Consider the following 19,594-nt stretch of genomic DNA (forward strand, 5'->3'; position numbering starts at 1 on the left):
CCAGCAAACAGCAGGAGACAACACATGTATGTTAAAGGCTACACAAACAATTTGAAGGCTGCTGCCCAAACATTTCCTGTCTTGGCCTGCAATAGAGGCTGGCAAACTTCTGAAAAAAAGGACAGATAGGAGATACTGTAGATGGCTTTGTGGGCCATACAGCCTCTGTTAAAACTGCTCTGCCTCTTTGTAGCACAAAGGCCATCATAGACAATACCTAAACGAATGGGCATGGCTGTGCTCCAATAAGTGATTATTTACAAAAACAAGGTGTAGGCCATATTTGGCCTGCGGGCCATAGTTTGCTGACTCCTGACCAGAAGGACCCCTGGAATTCCTGTTGTTAGAGGATCATTTGTTTGGCCTATACTTAGCAGAGTCTTATTAAAATGTACACATAGGCGGTAAACCAAAGCTTAAAAGGTGGCATTGTTTGTAGCCTTACATTGTACCTGATTGTCTTGAAGAAGCTATATTATAATGGGTTTGACATTCCTGATCAAGAGCCTAAAGTTAGCCTTTTATAAAAATGATGGGCCTCCTATTTAATCAATTATTAACTCTTTAACTGCCCAGTTTAAAATTTTCTAGACTAGATAAGCATCAATTTAACAGGACAATATTGAAAATGCTCTTATCAATTTTATTTAGGATACTACTAGCTTTTCAAGATGGTGCCGAAAGTGAGGAAGGAAACCCCTGTCCCTCCCAAAGCTGAAGCCAAAGCAAACACTTTGAAGGCCAAGAGAACAGTGCTGAAAGGTGTCTCTAGCCACACAAAAAAAGATCCACACCTCACCTACCTCCTGACAGCCCAAAGTACTGCAGCTTCAGGGCAGCCCAAATATCCTTGGAAGAGCACCCCTAGGAGAAACAAGCTTGACCGCTACACCACTGTTAAGTTCCCTCTGACCACCACATCAGCCTTGAAGAAGACAGAAGACGACACACTGTGTTCTTTGTGGGTGTCAAGGCCAACAAGCACCAGATCAACCAGGCTGTGAAGAAGCTCTGTGACACTGACGTGGCCAAGGTCACACCCTGATCGGGCCTGATGGAGAGAAGAAGGCGTATGTTCGACTGGCTCATGACTTTGGATGTTGCCAACAAATGGGATCATCTCAACTGAGTCCAGCTGGCTAATTCTAAATATATAGATATAGATATAGATATAGATATATCGATACATATATATATATTCACCATGAAAAAAGATATCTCTAGAGAAAGTTATGATTGAGTCATTGATTGACGGGCTGATAAGGGTACTTGAGATACATTATCTCCCATCATCACAATGGCTTCCGATGTGCCTTACCAAGGGGGACACTGAGGCTCAGAGAGGTAAGTAATTTTCTAAGGTCATCCAACTGATGAGAGAGATGTGCCTAGCTTCGAAGCTTCTATTCTCATACCACCGCCTCCTGGCTAGAAGAAGGAAGGGCATGGGCAGAGATTTTGATGGAAAACTAGGGGCTGGCCAGGAGAGGAGGCCACTGGGCTCTGGACACAGAGGGATAGGCTTATGTGGTCAAGAGTATCAGGAAGCAGAAGCTTGACCACTGTGTGTTGTTAGTGGGTCATAACATGAATAACTGGCTGAATAGTCCAAGTGTGGATTGTTATAAGTACAGCACGTAGCCTACAAAGAGCAGCTATGAAATTATTACATTTACTGAGTACTTACTATGTGACAGGCAGCATGCCAAATACTTTTCATGGACCCTATCATGTAATCGTCACAATAACCCTTTGAAGTAAGTACTATTATTATGATCTCCATTTTATAGTTCAGGAACTGAGGCACAAAGAGATTTAAGCAACTCGTCTAAGGTCAAAAGGTTTAGAAACGGCAGAGCTAATATTAATCTTGTCAGGCCTCAAAGCTCACATCTTAATCCCTTACACTATGCTGTTTCCTAAAACAGCAAATAATAAAATTTCACGCTATAATCGTCCTTATCACTGTCCCTGTTCATTTCTCCAGAGAACCCTATCATAATCTGCAATGATGCATGTTTTTGCTTTTTCTTTCTTGTCTCTTTAACTAAACAGTAAAGCACTATGAAGACAGAACCCATGTCTATTGTATCCAACAGGGCCTAGTGCCTAGTACAATGCCTAGCACCTCACAGGTATTTGGTAAATTTTTGCTGAATGGATTAATGGGTAAATGATATGCCAACAGGGGAACTCAAGATGGCATAATACCTGTGCAGTGGAAAGTGGTTCTCTTCCTATTAAATGTCAAAACAAAGAAACAAACAAACAAAAAAACCAAACGAACCAGAGTTGAAACCATCATGCATTACTGGTGGGGATATAAAATGGTGTAGCTGTTTTGGAAAACAGTTTAGTGGTTCCTCAAGAAGTTAAACAGCAATTCCACTCCTAGGTGTATACACAAAAGAATTGAAAGCAGGGACTCACACAGATACTTGTACACCAATGTTCATAGCAACATGATTCACAGTGACCAAAAGGTAGAAACAACCCAAACGTCCACGGATGGATAAACAAAATGTGGTATATACATACAGTGGACTATTATCCCACTTTAAATAGGAGTGAAATTCTGATACATACTGATGAATCTTGAAAATATTGTGCGAAGTGAAATAAGCCAGACATAGGACAAATATTGTATGATTCCACCTACATGAATAGGCCAATTCATAGAGGCGGAAAGTAAATTAGAAGTTACCAGGGGTTAAGGGAGGGTGGGTGGGGACTTCTTTTTAATAAACACAGAAATTTCAGTTTGGGATGATGAAACCATTCTGGAGATGGATAGATGCGATGGTTGTACAACAATGTGAATATACTTAATGCCACTGAATAGTTAAAATGGTACATTTTGTGTCATGTATATTTTACCAAAGAAAAAGTCTCCACACGACAGAAGATGTGAATTTGCATTTGCCATCACGTCACTCTGCGGTCAGAGAGAATAGCAGGAGCCCTAGGGGTCCATGGGTCTCAGAGACAACAGCCTTCCTCAGGCCAAGGATGCTGGTGTCCGCACCGCAGAGCCCAAGAGGACCAGGAGACGAGAGGGAATCTCTGGCAACACAGATGATACTTATTCTACTTGACAGTTAAATCTGAGCCTTTACTAACAGCTCCCAGGACATGCTCAGTCATTACAATACTGTCCTAGGCACCGGGAGTGGGCATTTCAGTGCAAAGTGAATAGTAAACTGTGAAGATTCACAAGACCCTGAGGAGGAGAAAATTTCCATAGGGTGGGATGGGAACAGAGATGTTTCTTTCTTTTTTTTTTTTTTTTTTTGGCAACACCATGTGGCATGTGGGATTTTAGTTCCCCCGACCAGGGATTGAACCCGTGCCACCTGCAGTGGAAGCGTGAAGTCTTAACCACTGGACCTCCAGCGAAGTCCCCAGAGATGTTTCTTTTAACCACCCCTGGTTTCCACCAATCCCCCAGTGAAAACGGATTGAAGGCTCACGTCAGAACCCACTGAATGAGACAGAACATTGTCTGAGTGAGTCTTATTGATGTCAGAGACTACTGAACACTGCCCATAGTACCACAGTACTTTTTTGCCACTAATACCCATGCATGAATTAGCTTGCTAAGAAATAAGCAATCTAATGACTTCCCATGTCCAGAAGAAAGGTTCAGATGAATAAATTTTGTAGGGGAAAAGGACGTGGTTGGGAAGAAGAAAAGGTAGAACCAAAGTGGGCAGAGCCAAAGTGAAGCCTGAGAGAGTTGGAGGCCGGGAAGAGGAGGTCCTGAAATAACAAAAGGGACCCGTGAAAGAAACCTCAGAGGGCACGGAAGTTGAGATCTTGATTCTTTCCAAACTGTAATGTTGTCCATGACATTGAGCCATCCCTACTCCACAGACAGGTGCCCCTTCCTATCTAAACCCGGGCCCCCGAAGGGGCCTGCAGTCATCGGTACATTTGGGCAAATATCTCCTTTGCTTTTCTGTCTCATAGATGAATATAGGTGGCACAGTGTAATGCTAAGAGGAAAAGTGTCAGCACTTTGGAGCTCGTCTTGGAGATGAATGCTTCTTCTTTAACTTACTGGCTTAGAAATTACTTACCTCCCATGAGAGTCAAGTTCCTCATCTATAGAATAGTTCAACTCTTAAGGTAACACCATATGCCATGCAATAATACCTGTTAGGTAAGCTGGTAATACCTACGAGAAAATACCTATTAAGGTAATACCTAATAGCATGACCAGCACACAGCTATATGTTCCATAGATGATCACTTTCTTCCCTCATCTGTAATTCTAGTCCTGAACTCTGCCTACCCCAAGTGAGCAGAAATTGCCAAGTTTCATTCATTGTGCTGCCTGGCTGTGAGCCGTCAGAGGTCAGCGCCTCTCCTTCCTCTTGCTCGCAGTGTCACAATTTGCATCCTTTATTTTTGTGCTGCCCCTCCCCACCGCCCCCGAGGATCTCTAAGGACTTGGCAGACTCCAGAGGGGAAACATAAACCATTTTTATGTTACCAAAAAGGAAGTTAGGACACAATGAAAGATTAGCGGTTTTTCCAGAAAAAAATTAAGAGACATCCCAAATTGTCTTCCTTTCCCACAGTCCATCCCGCTGTTTGAATTGCTTCCCTGGACACCAAATGAAAGCAACTGGCAATCAGGGACCACGGTCCATAGGGAATGCTTATCAAGGGCTGGCTGGGGTCAGATTTTCAGTCGTCTCATATTCTGAAACCCTCTCAAACCGCCTGTCGTGAATGACAGCAGTTTCAGCACAAGAGTCATTTCATCCTGAAACAATTGCCAAGCACCAGGTGTACCCAGCCTGTGGCGCTGGATACGAGTGAGTGACGTGCTTCCTCTGATTTACATCCATCCCTTTGAGGAAACGCTCCTTGCTAGGTGATGTTAACCTCCTGTATCAGCCTCTAATTTTAGCCTCTGAATGAGTGATGAATCAGGTTATAATCTGACAGTGTGCTTAAAGACATATTAAAGTCAAATTAAATTACAGTGCCTCAGGGCTTCCCTGATGATCCTAAAGGAACAGTTGTCCCTAGAGCTCCAGCAAAGTCCCAGAGAGGATGCTGATTGGCCTGGTTAAGAATCTGCCTGCCAATGCAGGGGACATGGGTTCGAGCCCTGGTCTGGGAAGATCCCACATGCTGCAGAGCAACTAAGCCCGTGCACCACAACTACTGAGCCTGCGCTCTAGAGCCTGGGAGCCACAACTACTGAGCCCACGTGCCACAACTACTGAAGCCCGCGCGCCTAGAGCCCGTGCTCCGCAACAAGAGAAGCCACCCAGTGAGAAATCCGCGCATCACAACGAAAAGTAGCCCCCACTCGCGCGACTAGAGAAAGCCCGCGCACAGCAAGGAAGACCCAATGCAGCCAAAAAATAAATAATTAATTAAAAAAAAAATTAGAGTGCCTCAGACGTCACACATATTTCTAAAGAACAGAGCCAGAATGCATTATCCCTGTCCATTTTCAATCCACACCCATTATAACCTAAATTATTCTTATTATGTATCCCATTATAAATATATCAGATGGTTAAATATGACTCTAAGATTAAGTTTCCTCCAATTTTAATCAAGCCTCACAAACGAAGGCAGCTCATTCCAAAAGCTGGAGATAGAAACGATTTCTCTTGAATATTATCATTATGCTGTGAGCTCAGACACTGCTGGCAGAATCAATACTCGCGATCATTCAGATACACCTGGGGCACCTACTACATGGCAGGCACCGCCTTGGGCACTGGGGAGACAACGGCAAACAAGAGCAAGACATAATTCTTACCCTTGTGGAACTAGATTAGTGAGGAGCTAGATATTAACCAAATAACCAAATAAGCAAATGGTCAGGATTGAAATTATGTTATTAAGTTTCTGATTCTGCCTCTCTCTCCACCCATCTCTTAGCTCTGCTGTCTGCTGTCTGGTTTCCTCTTTCAGCGGCATCTCTCTATGTGACTAAGACAGCCACTTGCAGCTCCTGATGATCCTAAAGGAACAATTGTCCCGAGAGCTCCAGCAAAGTCCCAGAGAGGATGCTGATTGGCCTGGTTCAGATCACATGCTACTTCCTATAATGGTATGGAGAACTGGGAAAATAATATTCTGATTGGCCAGCCCAGGTCACATGTGCACTCAATGTGGAGAAGGGAGGGGTGGTGTTAGTGTCCCTGGTACCATATGGCTAAGCAGGATTCCTAGGCATGGGAGACAGTAGTTTCCCAAGTGAAAGGATGATGGACCAATGAATGTTTGTCCACGAAAGTGTCAGAAGGTTGATGTTTAAAGTCGGTCAAGCAAAAGAAGAAAAAGAGTAGCCATGTAAGTTATACTTTCTCTATAGTCCTCTAAGTGCCAGGGACTGCAGCATGCAGCACAGTAGAAAGAGAGGGCTTCAGAACCAGACAGAGGTGGGCTCATATCCTGCCTCCACCACATCTTAGTGGCTACGTGGCCTTGGGAAAATCATCTAATCCTCTAAAACAGTTTCTTCACTGGTAGCACGGGGATAATAATTCCACCCCAATAGGATTGTTGGGGAGATGAAATTATACAATGTAAACAAAGAGGTACAGTGATGGGAGCATTGGAGCTACTTGATGGATGATGGGTATTTAGAAATCGCCCCGAGGTACCATATTGTATAACAAATATTGTAGACAGGGTCCTAAGTTGTGGAATGGAGGGAGGGAATGGTGTTTGGAGGCAAGAGGAAGAAACAAAATACGAACAACTAAATAAACAAGCATACATTCATATTTTGAAAAATGCTCTGATGGAAATAAACAAGGTAATAAAAAAACAAGAGAAAAACAAATATAATAGAGTAATAAGAGTGGAGGCCTCCTTTAGATGGGATAGGCCAGGAAGGCCTCCTTGAGAAGGTGACATGTGAACAAAGTCCTGAAGGGTGAGAAAGAGATTGACATGCAAGCAGTTTAGGGAGAAGGTTCTAGACAGAGGGAACAGCAAGTGCAAAGGCCCAGAGGCAGGAAAGGGACAGGCGTTTTCAAGGAACAGAAGGAAGGACAGTGGTTGGAATGGTGAGATTAAAGAGAAACAGGAAACAGATCATAGTAGGCCTTTCAGGCCATAGTAAGAAGTTCAAGTTGCATACTGAATGATATATCTGGTTAAAAATTCTAATAAGATAATTAGGGTTGTTGGGTGGAGAATAGAATGGATAAGGGCGTGTGTGGGGAGACCAGTTAGGAGACCATTGCAATCATCTAGGTAAGAGACAGTGGGGACCTAGCCTAATGAGGTGATAGTGGAGATGGGGATAAATGGATGGATTAAAGACATATTTTGGTTGTAGAGCCAGAAAGATCCCGAGGTGGATTTGTATGTGGGAGATGAAGGAAATGGAGGAATTAAAGATAAATCTTGCCTCTGGGGGTTGAGCAACTACTTGGGCAAATGTGGGCCATTCACTGAGCTGGGGAAGTCTTGGGAAGAAATAGATTTAAGATACTGAGTTTGAGGTGCCTATACGGACCCGGGTGGCAGGATGGATGAGACAGTTAGACAGACAAGCGTGGGTCTTAAGGGAAAGGCCGGGGCTGGGATACAAATTTGAAGCCATGGGACTGGATGAGATCATCCAGGAAAGAGGGGAGATAAGAAGAGAGAAGAGAAGGAAGAAGGTCCCTGCATGAGCCTTGAGACTCACAGAGGATGAGTCAGCAAGGAAGAGAAGCCATGACCCAGGAGAGAAACCAGAAAGTCACAGTGATAGAGGCCAGGAGAGGAAATTATTTCAAAAAGAAGGAAGCAGTCAACTCTGGTGAAAGCTGTTGAGAGATTAGTAATAAGGACAAGGAAATGAACTTTAAATTTAGAAACAAGTGAACAAACAGAAATCCACCCCTGACGGTGGTACTCTCAAATTCATCTTTCCAAAACAAATCTGATATTACTCCCTTGATTACAAAACTCAGCTGCTCATCACCAGGTCCTTAGCAAGGTACATTGGACCACACCTTCCTAGCACGGCCTCCATCTGCTCTCATCCACTCCCCACTCCTTTGTCTGTGCTTCCTGTGAGCAGTGACCACAGATGGTCCTGCCTCTCTGAGCAGCCCCTGCTCTCCAGGTCTCTGTCCACAGTTTCTCAGACCTGCACTACCCTTCCCTTGCTCCTGGAGGATGCCACACCCCTGACCCAGCCCTGATTCCATCTCCATACAGTGCTGTTTGAGCCACAAATCCCCTCCTTAGATCTCTAATACAGCACTTCTCGGACTACATTAGAATTGTTTTCCTATTCATGGCACCTACTAGACTATGAGTGAGATCCTTTACAGTTGGGACTTTGTTTTGGTCATCTATATGCTCAGCACAATACCTAATGCATAGTAGCTGCCTACTAGGTATTTGTTGAGTAAGTTCCCTAAAGACAAATAGAAGTTTTAACTACTCTTTAAAAAAGCAAAGTTAAAATATATCTTTTGAGCCTGAATGCATATACAAGTTCCCCTCACTCAAAAAGTCATTAAAAAGGGTACAAAAACATGAACAATCCTGTCACTGGTTGAATAGTGCCCCCCCCCAAAAAAAAGGTATGTTGGAGTCTTAACTCTCAGTACCTCAGAATGGGACCTTAATCGGAAATTAAGTTAAAACGAGCTCAGCTGGGCGGGCCCTAGTCCAATATAACTGGTATCCTTATAAAAAGGTAAAATTTGGACATGGACACGGATGTACACAGAGGAAAGACCATGTGAAGATGCAGGGAGAGCGCCACGTAAAGACAGAGGATCGGAGTGATGCGTCTACAAGCCAAGGAATGCCTGAGGCCACCAGAAGCTAGGAGAGAGGCCTGGAATTGTTCCTTCCCCAGCACCTTCAGAGGGAGCATGGCCCCTACTAGCACTTTGATTTTGGACTTCTGGCCTCCAGAATTGAGAAAATAAATTTGTCATTTTACTCCATGCAGGTTTTGGTGCATTGTTTTGGCAACACTAGGAAACCAATACATCCCCTGACATGGAGGAAGCCCAAAATGTATTTTTTTTCGTCACTCTGGCACTCCATAAGTTGAACTCAACTCGTTATGCTGAAAATTTTTTAAATACAGGAAAAAAAAAATAGCACGCTCCTCAATTTTGCCAAACAGGGAATTAAGAAGAATCCCCAAAGACCTCACTTTAATCAGGTTTAAATTAATCTACACTTTGTATTTATAGTAATATTAAATTAACCAAATGCATTTTAAAAATAATATATTCTGAAGGATGGATATTGGATTATATTAATCTGAGTGCTCTATTTTTATTTAGTAAAAGAAAGTTATGCATTTTCTTCTGCTCATTTTATAACCCTGGGTGAGCTTCATAATAAAATAATATAGTCTATTAATCAAAAAATACTCTATGAAAACGATAAAGTTCTGGAGTGAAAGAGTGAGATAGTGTGATGGTTAATTTTATATGTCAACTTGACTGGAATAAGAAATGCCCAAATAGCTGGTAAAACATTATTTCTGGATATGTCTGTGTGGGTGCTTTCAGAAGGGATCAGCATTTGAGTTGGGAGCCTGAGTAAAGAAGATCATCCTCACCAGAGCAGGTGGGCATCACCCAATCCGTTGAGGGCATGAATAGAACAAAAAGGAAAAGGAAGGGCAATGTGCTCTTTGTTTAAGCTGGGATGTCCATCTCCTCCTGCCCTCAGATATTGATGCTCCTGATTCTTGGACCTTTGAACTCAGCCTGAATTACACCACTGGCTTTCTTGGATCTCCAGCTTGCAGACAGCAGATCAGGGGACTTCTAGGCCTCCATAACCGTATGAACCAATTCCTATAATAAATCTCTTGAGATATATATCTATATATACCTATATCTATATCTATCTATATCTATATCTCTATATATATATCCTATTGGTTCTGTTTCTCTGGAGAACCCTGACTAATACAGATGGGGAGGTGGCAGAGAAATTATCACTGACTTAGTTGAGTAGAGAAGAGAAAAGTAAAGAAGCTGAGCTGATACTCTGGGGAGGCATTAGTCAATTTAACCAAGAAAACAGAAGCCACTTTAAGTGTTTAAACAGAAGGAATTTAATACAGGGGATTGGTGACACATAACGGAACAGCTAAGCACCAGACAGAACAATGAGGCAAACCTGAGATGAGCAATGGAAGGAGCCACTACTGCCTTTAGGCTAGAGCAGGTTTCTCAACCTTGGGACTATTGGTATTTTGGGCCAGCTGATCCTTTGGTGTGAGGGGCTGTCCTGGGCATCATAGGATGTTTAGTCTTTATGTCTGGCCTTCAGCCACTAGATGCCAGTAGCAACCCCCCTCACCTAAGCTGTAACAACCAAAAATGTTTCCAGACATTGCTAAATGTCCCTTGAGTAGAGGGGGTGGGGAGTAGGCAGAAACGTCCCTGGGTGAGAACCACTCAGTTGGAAGGACAAATGGAGGAGGTGGTGTTACTGGAACTTAGGTACAGGGTCACCCAGGAAAAGCTGGAACCATGAAGCAAGAGGTCCATCCAGTGAGAGTTAGAGACATGGAGAAGAGGCCTCAGGCACAGAGGGAGAGGAAGAAATACCCTGGCTTCTTTCCTATCCCCTCAATCTCCTGCGGACTGGCACTGGCCTTCTGAGATACAGAGCAGAGCAAGGGAAAGGCAAGGAATGGTTCTAAGGGTGCGGAATCAGTGCAGGGATTCCCTTAAAACTTTAGCACTGAATAAGGACAAGAATTTAAATTCGAGGTCCAACTTTGAGACTGGTGTTCATTCAGTGTGCCAGATCCCCAGATAACTGCTGCATATCACACAGAGGCAACTTACTGTGAAACCAAAGAAATCCCTCGTTTGCATGGGCCCCCTCCAAGGTGCCAGAAGGGCTCTAGTAATGTGTTCAATGGGGTCTCATGTTTTAGTAAAATCTGCATCACATTTCCCCTCATGTTGGGTGGAACTGGAGTGGATGTGGGCACTTTGGAGATCTGGTTAAAGGAAAGTTGAGATGGTATCAGCACTGCCTTTGGTCCTGAGCAACAGGAGCTCCTGCCCTGGGCCTCACACATCAGAGAGTCTCACTGTGGCTCTCCTCCTGCTGCACCCCTCCCCTCTAGATGAGAAGTCTGCAGGGTCCAGGGACTGTGCCCACCAGGAATTTACACCCTTCCCTTCTTCCCATAATTTGAGTACCCAGGACTACAAAATTCCCTGTCCAAATGGTCCTGAGCCTGCTCCCAGGATCTACATGGGCCTCTCCCCTGAGTCCAGACTTCCAAGAGTGGACCATGCTATAGGAATGCACACCCCTAGGCCCAAGAAGTGGCCAAGGCACAGCAGTTTGCTGGAGGCTATGGATAAAGCTTGGTTGTATGGACTGGAGTGTCCACATATGTGAGAGGCCCTGCAGGGTGCAGAAGGGAGCTAGGTAGGAATGGGAAGAGAAGGGGAATCATAAATAAGCAATTTTTTTTTCAAATTATATCCAAAGTAGTAATTCATAAAGAGGAAGAGAGAAGTTTTGAATAAAAGTAAAGAATAAGCTTCTATATTGTTTGATATCTGTTTCTTCTTGATCTAGCATAAAATACTGACATCATAATCCACCAGAACAATGGGGTTATCAATGACAAACGGGTTAATGAGGGTCATTAATTCAAAAAGTACTGAAGAGTAGTCCCTGTGCAACAAAACTTGAAATATGCATGAAATCTTACAGCTTATATATGAAAGAAAGCTGATGTAGGATTTCCCAAATTTGACAACAATTTTAAAAAATTACATGGTTTACCAGTAACCAGTTCTGAGGTTGAAAAACCTTTTCTAACATATCAATAAAAGAAATTTATTCAACCATGCTAGAGGAAAGACTGAGTAATCTTTTGGTAGAAAATGATATTACAAAATCATTGTCATAAGAAGTGTATAGAGGTATGTCACCAAACAATAGAGAGGATATTAGATGTGTCAAGCCATCAAATAATGAAGATATTATTTTTCTAGATTTTTGTAGTATTTGTCAGCTTTTAATTTTTATTTATTTATTTTTTAAAATTTTTTGGCCATGCTACGCAGCCTTACGGAATCTTAAGTTTCCCAACCAGGGATCGAACCCACGCCCCCTGCAGTGGAAGTGTGGAGTCTTTACCACTGGACCACCAAGGAAGTTCCTGTCAGCTTTTTAAATTTTGTGACTGGCTGTAATTTCTTTTCCCATTTTATGTAAATATTCGACTTCATTGTTTACCATTTTGCATTCTTTTTCCTAAAGCAGGAGCCCACCTCCCTCTAAATTGTATAAGCTTTGGTTTCCACAAAACCCAGCTCTTCTCCGGCCTCATAATTTATTATGTGAGTTGTTTCGGTGTGGAGAGGTGAAGTAAGAGGGGCATGGGGCCTCTGTCTGGAGAAATTTATAGAAGATTATCTGAATGGGTAGCTCATCCTGACCCCCAAGATGTCAAGATGTATTATTTCAAGGTAAGTGAGTCAGTAACTGGCATTTCCCACAGGCCACCTTCAGAGGGCTGAGTTACCTCCTTGTCTCTCCTTGTTTTTGTTCTGTAGTCAAGGGACAGCTGATGATAAGAGAGTGAGGTGATGCGGGGCAGGTGAGTGTTCAGCTGTGGCTCCACAACCTCTCACAGGGTAGAGAACAAAGAAAGACAATTTAAAAAGAAAACAAAAAAAAAGCCCACCAGAACGCACGCCTGCAATTCTGACAAAGAGCTGGTATCCGTTTGGGAGCCCCAAGGGCGATCCCAAAGTCGACAAAGCAGGGGTGTGGGTGGAAGGTCGCAGGAACCAAAGCAAGGTGGTTTCATTTGTGAGCCATGACTATTCGTCTCACTGAACAAAGAACAGGGATGAATTCTTAGTATGTAATTTATTATTTCTTTTAGAAGGAAGACATTTCACCCTGAAGAGTAATAGGTGTCTGAGTGCTCACATTTCTTCAAAAATAGTTACTGGGATTTGCGGATGTAATTTCTACGTAGGTTGGTGTAGTTCAGGGACTTGTAAAAGATGGACTGGCCGGGCAAGGCTGCCTGTGCATTTTCCAGCAAAGGTTTTTTGATTCCTCAAAGGCTTTATGGTTAAAGTGGGTTGAACACAGGCTTATTATCATTTCTCCCTTCTACAATCCCAATAACATGACTGAAAAAGAATAAAATAGGAAAAATCCACAAGGACAAAAAGAATGAGAGATGATGGCAGCAGACTAGAGAGCCAACAATTCTGGAGACTGTAGTGCTGGAAAGTGGGACTCAGTAGAAAGGGAAAGGTGGATCAGAAATACTCCCCCTACCCCTATCACTTTTAGGCCAGAACAGAACTCTCACAAAGTAATTTTGAACTGATATATTATGAGGCTATTTTCTTTTATAATATGGATCACCTAAGGTTAAAGAATGGAGAGCTTTCATTTACTAAACAGAGCGAGTTAATCAGGAGCAAGTCAGTTGTTACCCCAGATCCACCCTCTGTCCCTGGCCAAGAAGTTCTCTTTCTGGAGAGATGGAACCAGCAAATCTGGATTCAGAGAGGGGTTAGGTGAGATGTCAGACCGAAAGCAGATGTAAAGGTGGAGTCAGCTGTGTCCGAAACACATACGCTGAAGGAAGGGGGGGGACGATTTCCCCAGAGGAAAGTTGGGATAATAGGGACAACAGTTCACACATACACTATGTGCAGGGCAGTTTTTGAAACACTTTATACACATTAACTCATTTAATTCTTACAAGAACCATATGCTAGAGGTACAATTATCATTTTATTTTATGTACAAGGAACTCAAGGCACAGAGAGTTTAAGTACATCCTCCAAGGTCACACAGCCAGTAAGTGGCAGAGCAGGAGATGAACCCAGACAGTTTGGCTATATTGAGAGGGAGACGTGGATCCTGGGTGGCAAAACTGCAAAGGCCTACCACAGGGAGAACAGTGACTTATGTTCCAAAATTTTCATAGATTGTGTGGGCTGTATGCAGTTTTATCATATTTCCAGTAGGTACAATGCGAGACAAGCAAATGACATAATGCCAAGCTCATTTGTTTTGAGCAGATCCTTTTCTGCAGTAGCAGGTCCCCCTATAGCTATAGGTCTACAGTAGCCTGATTAGTGACCCCCCAAAAGATGTCATGTCTCGATCCCTGGAACCTGTTACCTTACATGGTAAAAGGGACTCTGCAGGTGTGAATAAATCAAGGATCTTGAGATGGGGATCCTCCAATCCTCACAGGACATTCCAGGTCCCTTTGTACTTCCTCAGCTCAGACCACTAGGTGAGGGGCTCACAGACTAGACACCCCTCTGCAAATACCACACACAGCCCACATCTTGATTCCACTCACTGCTAAGAACCTGCTGACAAAGGTGAGTGGGACCTCAGATGGATCTGTCTCTGGGCTGGGATATCAACTGAAAGTTGGCACCGATTACACACCACATAGGATACAGAAAGCTCTCCTGTTAAAAACAGGATAAATATATTACATTTGTAGAGCTCAAACGCTGGTACAAATGGATTTTGTTCAGGAGTCAGAATTTCTAGAGTGCCAAAGACGTTGCTGTGGTTTCGAGGAAAGAATCATGAATAAAGCTTGGCTCAGCCGTGTCTATAAAAAGGATGAAACTTTATTAGCCATGGATGGGGACTGGTGGGTGATCAACAGTCCACCTGTTCTCTTGGTAGAAATCATGTCTATTCGTGTTTAAGCGATTTTGATATTGTAAATTATAATCCTAAAATGACCGTTGTAGGTGGGGAAGGAGGGAGGAACACCACTGGGACACCTGAATGAGCCACCGGAAACTTGAGCAGATGGAAGCAGCAAATAATATAAGCCAGGAAGGGGGCCAAGCAAATCACTTGTCTGAGGGTATGTCAGTCATTTCAGATCTGCAAGAGGACTATGAACACAATGTGTTCCTTAGACAAGAAGCAGAAGGTTATTGGGTGCACCCGTAAGTCAACCAGGAAAAGATACATTCAGCCAGGAGCTGCAGAGAGGCATCTGAAAGGCTATGACTGCTAGAGGAGCTAGGCTCAGACCTTGACTTAGAACACTGATAGAAAAAACATAAGGTACATGGTCTCTCCATCCCATGCCCACGGCAGACATCACTAAGTGATCACTGCACACTTTCTTGCTGAAGCCAGAGGCAACCTCAGAATCTTTCTTAGCACAGATCTCAGTCCTAATACTTATTGATCATAGTTGACCAGCAAGATAAAATCTACTTGCTATCCCTGGTTTAGAACAAGAGGTAAAGGAACCAAATGTTGGTTAGAATAGAATCTTCATTAGTATCTTTTATTTTATTTTTTTTTTCAATTTTTTGGCCGTGCTGCGCAGCATGTGGGATCTTAGTTCCCCGACCTGGGATTGAACCTGTGTCCCCTGCAGTGGAAGGGAGGAGTCTTAACTACTGGACCACTAGGGAAGTCCCTGCATTAGTATCTTGAAAAAGCACTAGGGGCAAGTTGGGTAGAACAGAGAGATCTGGGCAAGAAAAAAAGAAAGGACTTCAGGGGCTGAAGCCAAGGGGGCATCTAGGAAGTTGCAGGAGATGACACTAGCCAGGCTGAAGTCTGGATGAAGAACTTAGCAAATACTTCCTCATGTCTCTATGGCCTAAATGGGGTCATGTGCCCATCCTGAACCAATCACTGTAGTCAGATGTGGGCTTTGCTGATTGGTTTCAGTTAATCAGAGCCCACCTGTGGAGCGAAGGGCATTCCCACCTAAATCTCATGACTAAGAGTCAGGGAGAGGTGGCTCCCCTAAGGAATTGGGGTACTCCTACCATGAAGGAAGAGACTCAATGCTGAGGAATAAACAATAGGTGTTACCTACACTAGGTAGGATTTACAAGGACTGGAGTTGGAGAGCTCTTCTTGAAGGGCAGGTGAGGCATCCATAAAGTAGGTGCAGAGTGGCCAAAAGCCCACAGAAATAATTTCTGGGGACCAGGTGAGAAGTTCTTTCCTCCTCTAAAAAGACCTAAGGGACTTCCCTGGTGGCGCAGTGGTTAAGAATCCGCCTATGAATGCAGGGGACACGGGTTCGAGCCCTAGTCCGGGAGGATCCCACACGCTGCAGAGCCACTAAGCCCCATGCACCACAACTTCTGAGCCTGCACTCTAGAGCCCGTGAGCCACAACTACTGAGCCCACATGCCACAACTACTGAGTCCGCGTGCCACAACTACTGAAGCCCACACGCCTAGAGCCCGTGCTCCTCAACAAGACAAGCCACCGCAATGAGAAGCCCGCACACCGCAACAAAGAGTAGCCCCCGCTCGCCACAACTAGAGAAAGCCCGCGCACAGAAACGAGGACCCAACACAGCCAAAAATAAATAAATAAATAATAAATTTAAAAAAATAAATAAATAAAAATTTTAAAAATGAAAAGACCTAAGAATCCATACCTGCCACAAAAATGAGGAAGCAAGTTTAGATTGCAACTCAGAATGTCCCCAGACCTACCAAAGGCGCCAACTTGAATTTCCTGGGCTAAGTACTTTAGGCCAACTTTCCAATGTCATATGAGGATGACACCTTGGAACCAGCCAGGAACTAGGTCCTACGGCCCAAAGACAATAACAGCAAGTGCTTTCTGCAACCCTGCACAAGCCCTGTGTTTGTAATTTTGCTGCCCTGGATATTTCCCCAAAGTGCGCAGCAACAAATTCCTGAGGTCTGAACATCCCAAGTGCTTGCCTCCTATAAAAGGAAAGAAGAAGGAAACTGGGGGATTGTGTCCTATTTCTTTGTCACTCCTGGAAACAGAAAGTCTCCCAGGGCTGGAGAAGGGGTTGTGGCAGCTTTGAAAAGAAAGGGAGTTTGAGATATTTGGGACGCATGGAAAAGAGGAAAGGTGCAGAAATGCAGTGATGAGAAGCAGATTGTGGGTTCAATGGGCAGAAAACCCAGGGGTTACAGAAGAAGAAGAATTTGTAAATAAGAAGAAGGCCATCAATGGAAAGAAAGCTGTAAGTTTGCTGCAGTTTCTTTACAAATGGCATCAGTTATGGTAGGTATCTTTCAGGTATAAGCATTAGAAAACCTTCCCCAAACTGGCTTAGAAAGAAAAATAATTTATTAGTTCATTTGAAAGGGACAAATGTAGAAGGGATTTGGGGCAAGATTTGATCCAGCAACTCAAAGGATTCTGTTTCTTCCCGTCTCTACTCTCTTCATCCTAAGGTTGGCTCTTCTCATTGTTGCCAGATGTCTACCAGTAGCTCCTGGGGGAAAGGCGACATGCTTCCTCATTAACATCAAACAGAAGAGAAAGGACTCTGTGCCCCAGAATCCCTATCAAAGGACCACTGATTGGACTTGCTTAAGTCCTGTGACTGTCTTTGAACCAATCGCTTTGTCTAGGAAGAGAGAAATCAGGTTGTGATCAGAGGTGGCTGTGGAGCCCCTCACATCAGTTCTGCATGGCTGAGAATGGTGTAAGAGACCGTTTCCTAAAGTAAACAGGTTATTGTCATCATGAAGGAAGGGGAATAGAGGCTGGACAGCCAACAGCAGGTCTCCTCTTACCACACTTACAGAGAAAGGAGGAATGTATTTAGAATAAAATCAAAGATAAAGGCAAATAGCAAAAATCTCTCTTCTGGAAGTGACTTATTTTTTTTTTTGTGGTACGCGGGCCTCTCACTGTTGTGGCCTCTCCCGTTGCAGAGCACAGGCTCCGGACGCGCAGGCTCAGCGGCCATGGCTCACGGGCCTAGCCGCTCCGCGGCATGTGGGATCTTCCTGGACCGGGTCACGAACCCACGTCCCCTGCCTCGGCAGGCGGACTCTCAACCACTGCGCCACCAGGGAAGCCCCCTAGAAGTGACTTTTGCTTTAAAAAAAAAAAAAAAAAAGAGCTGATGACTGGAAGAGAAGGTATGATTGTGGCCATGCTCAGCTGGCTAGCAGCTGCTCCATCAAATGAAATGGGACACAGAATAACAACTCACATGAATAATCTCCGAAGATGGATCTTGATATATATATATATATATATATATATATATACTTAACCCCACGTTCTTAGAAGGACTCAGGGGGTACACCCCAAAGAGGGAGTTAGTGCTCTGTTAAATTCTTGCTTTATTTAGTTACAAAGATGGTTTCTCCCTGAAACCTAGCACTGCATTAACATTCTGCATGTTCATTCTGGTGAAGGAAGATGGATCACTATTCAGTCACTATTCAGTCACTGACGTACTTCCCAAGTTAAAAAAGACATATAATTAATAATGGTAGAGCAGCCCAGTTAGAAACTCTAACAAGATATATAACATGGAAGCTAGAGAATGAGAACAGTCATTCCTTTGTGCCTAGAAGACAACAGTGATGATTGTTCAATAGGTCTTTTTTTCCTCTTTGGTTCATGCCAAGGGTCCACGAGACTGAGAGAGACAACGTATTTATCTGAAACAGAATTCTCCAACCACTACGTCAGAATATAGCAACAGTTTTCAAAGTCTTGATTGGTAACGAGGTGACTGTTTAAATTAATTATGTTATATCCCTACAATGGAATTCTATTCACAACACTTAAAATGATGCTGTAGGTAGAAATGTATTAACGTTTTTGGGTTTTTTTTTTTTTTGCGGTACGTGGGCCTCTCACTGTTGTGGCTTCTCCCGTTGCGGAGCACAGGCTCCGGACGCGCAGGCTCAGCGGCCATGGCTTACAGGCGCAGCCGCTCCGCGGCATGTGGGATCTTCCCGGACCGGGGCACGAACCCGTGTCCCCTGCATCGGCAGGTGGACTCTCAACCACTGCGCCACCAGGGAAGCCCAGAAATGTATTAACTTTAAATGAGGTTCAAAATATATGATTTGGTAAAAAAAGCAGGTTAGAAAACAACATGGAGGTTATAACCATACCTTTTATTTTCAAAAATATTAAAACATTATATTTTGGCACAGAAAGAATGAGAAGATACACTTTAAGGTGTTTCCAGTGGTTTTCTCTAGGTGTTGGATCATGAATATTCTTTTTAAATCTTTTTTTTCTTGTTTATATTCTCTAAATTTTCTATAATGTTTATTTATGGCTTTTGCAATAAAAATACAGCAGAGATATTTTGAACTAAAAAATTATACCCACTACATCTGTAACTCTTTCATTGTACTTATATTTTACTCTTTAAAAGTGTGATATTCTTCTCATAAGCAGCCAGAAGTCCTCTGTGGCATGAGGTAGGGGAAGAAATGCATGCACGCATATATAAATGAGTGAATGAATAAACACGGCACCAATTAGAGCAGTAAAGGAAACTCTGGGGAATCCCAAGGCCGACCCTCTGTTCCCTCACTTCGATTTCATTAACATCTAAACGAGATCCAATTTCAGGCAAATAGTCCCAGTCCCAGCCACATGGGACATTTTAGTGCTTCTGGGTCTGGAGATGGAGTTTTCTTGCCCCCAGGAGAGGCATCTCAAGAGTATAGATTCTCAAACTCTAGTAGGGGGTCCGTCACCTCCCACTCTGGGCCCCAAGTGGACTTTCTCTTCCCATAATCTCTAGATCCCGCCAGCCTCCCGAGGTGGGGCCACATTTGGTCTTGCCATCACTCTGAATCTTAGGGGCTCC

At 43.6% G+C, this 19,594-nt stretch overlaps 1 pseudogene; it reads left to right on the forward strand.

The window, feature by feature from the left end:
* Positions 1-614: 614 nt before the first annotated feature.
* Positions 615-2,136, forward strand: LOC149748057 (large ribosomal subunit protein uL23 pseudogene; annotated as a pseudogene).
* Positions 2,137-19,594: the final 17,458 nt, after the last annotated feature.

This window comes from Delphinapterus leucas, chromosome 11, assembly GCF_059928025.1.
Source record: "Delphinapterus leucas isolate spDelLeu-1000000601 "Yukka" chromosome 11, BTC_Dleu_Yukka2, whole genome shotgun sequence".
NCBI lineage: Eukaryota > Metazoa > Chordata > Mammalia > Artiodactyla > Monodontidae > Delphinapterus > Delphinapterus leucas.